Raw genomic sequence first — 2,887 nt, forward strand, 5'->3', positions numbered from 1 at the left:
GAAAAACACAATGTAGAGAGATTACAGCTAATACACAATCCGTGGAAAGAAAAATAGATAGTTTGAGAGCTTTTACAAGTCATTATTCAGTATTCACATATGTACTTTTTTCTCCACCATTTGAAATTGTTTTTATGCAATTGTGAGTCATAGCAAATATTTATTCAATAAATAAAAGCTTTAGTGCCATAGCAAGCCTTTACCATCAACATTATGAAAACATAAGAAATAAAAGGGAAGAAAGGCACTGCAGAGAAATCACTTCCCCTGCAAGCCTGGGGTTTCCTATAGACTCTGGAGTCACACCCACATCCCTGAATCCTGATCTTGCCACCTTTTCCATCTGTCACCAGCAAGGCATGACAACCCTTTTAACCCCTTTTCTTTGTCCATATAAAGGGAGTGACAATAGCATCTACATTATTTTGATGTTACAAGGGTGAAATGTACAAGCTTTGTTAAGTACATAAGTAAAGACAAAGTAAGTATTTGTTCTCATCGTCGCTGTGTTACTAACAAATGCCATGGTGGGATGAGCCTCATAAACAGGTGATTCAGATTCAATCTCACTGTTTCTAAATTGCAGAAAGCTGCAAGCATCTAGCAATTTTATCTCTGCCAGGCAACAAATGATAAACACACAAGTTAGCAAAATGTCTACTAAAATACATGTTAATTAGTAGTTTATTACTAACTAAAATATATTACTATATAACATATGACATAATTTAATAATTAACATATGTAAGTAGTTCCTGATTTTTCGTGGTTGTTAATATTTCATCACCTTAATTTTTTATCATTTAGTACATCCTCTTATATATTTTAAACATAAATAATTTGGGCATCTCTTGCTTATTTACAATAAAACACCCTGGGGAAGGGAAGCTTTCTGGTCAACATCTCAGAACTCACAGGAGGAAGCAGTGGTTCTCCTGAAAGTGCCACATGGACTAGATGAAAAGACTCTCTTTACATGTTAGCTGGGTCACATGTCAGGAAGCGTGGATGAAAGAGCAAAGGAAAGGCCTCCTTGAGTAAATGAGCATAGAAGGGTGGTGTCCTAGTTAGGGTCTCTATTGCTATGACAAAACACTGTGACCAAAGAGAAAGCTGGGGAGGAAAGGGTTTATTGGTCTACACTTCCATGTTTTAGTCTATCATTGAAGGAAGTCAAGACAGGAACTTAAACATGGTAGGAATCTAGAGGCAGAAGCTGATGCAGAAGCTATGAAGGGGTGCTGCTTACTGGCTTGCTCCTCAGGGATTGTTCAGCTTGCTTTCCTATAGAACCGAGGACCAGCAGCTGAGGGATGGCACTACCCACAATGGGCTGGGCCCTCCCTCATCCATCACTAATTAAGAAAATACCCTATAGGCCTGTTTGCCACTTGATCTCATGGAGAGATTTGTTTAAACTGAGGTTTCCTCCTCTCTGATGACTTTATGTCAAGTAGACATAAAAACGTCCAGCGCATGTAGCTATACAGTGGTCAACTGGGGTCTGGTCTGGCTGTTTCTATCTTCTGCCTTTAATGCAACAGATTCTTAGGATGAACAAAGAGTATATGAACGTCCCCAAGGAATAGGTTCTCAATCAGCAACCTGTGAAATCCAGCCGGTTCCATGGGCATAACTTTCATGGCTCGGCTGGCATGGTGAACTCCTGTGTATGGGACCACTGATGGCAGTGAGCAGTACGTGAGGAGCCCCAGCCTGAGGAAAATGCGTACCGATCAGGAGAAGCCAGTTATTCTTGGGGGTATGGAACCTGACACTGGCTAAGCATGAGGTTTCTTTTGGTCCAAAATAAACCATTCAAACTTGTAAAATTACACAAGCCAAATGACTATGAGCCATTGAATGGCATGCCCAGTCACTGATATGTTGGCGCAGATATGAGCCACATCTACCCATCCTGCTAGTGTTCTTTTCTGAGCTGAACATTTGAATCCCCCAATTCATAGGTTCAACTATACTTCCCAATCTGACTGCATTTGGTCAACCGAGGAGGTAATGCAGGATAAATGTTGTCCAAGAAGAAGGTTGCAAACATGATAACCGTGATGTCCTTCAAGGAGAGGCAGTGATACCCAACTCCTCTTTCACCATGGGAGGATGCTGAAAGAGAAGCTTGTTAGCTGGGCAGGAGTGGAAACTGGCAGGAGTGGAATCAGCGAGCACCTTGATCTTGCAATTATTAGCTACAAGATCTTTTGAGATGACTTTTTGTTATTTATGTCACCCTAGGCTGACAGCATAGTGAACACACAGGTAGCCAGACAGTTTGAGCTCAAACGTTTCACTTTGTAAGTACAAGCTGTGTGACCTTGGTGAAGGCACAAAATTCTACCAGCTCTGTTTCTCGGTGAACTGCAAAATGTGATCTTCTCCTATAGAGTGATAGCAAAATTAGCTGAGCTCATGTCTCTAAAACGCTTGACCCAATGCAGGTATTCATTTATTCACTGCCTAGACACTACCTCTCATGCATCTGCCAATGTGAAAAGAAAGATGAATAAAAAATACATAGTCTATGAACACAGAGAGCAAATTCTCTACACGGTGGAGACATGTTGTGTTTTGCACTGTCCCTAAAGGAATCTTATGAACGGGCTTCATGTGGTAGTGGGAAGTCATGCATGGAGACATTCGTATGGAAACTCCTGAAGGCTTCATTAGAGTCTAGAAAGTGAGTGTGACACCCGCCCCCGAAAAACAAATGTTAAAACTACGATTTTTACCTGTGTGGAGGATAGCACTGGCTACCTTAGAAGGTGACAGTGAGAAACAGCTGAACTACTTTTTAATGTAGTTGGGTCCTTCAGATTTAAGAAGAATTGCCTAGCTGGGATTTTTGTTTGTTTGTTTGTTTGTCATGTTGAAA

This window comes from Acomys minous, assembly GCF_964271855.1.
Source record: "Acomys minous genome assembly, chromosome: 15".
Lineage (NCBI taxonomy): Eukaryota > Metazoa > Chordata > Mammalia > Rodentia > Muridae > Acomys > Acomys minous.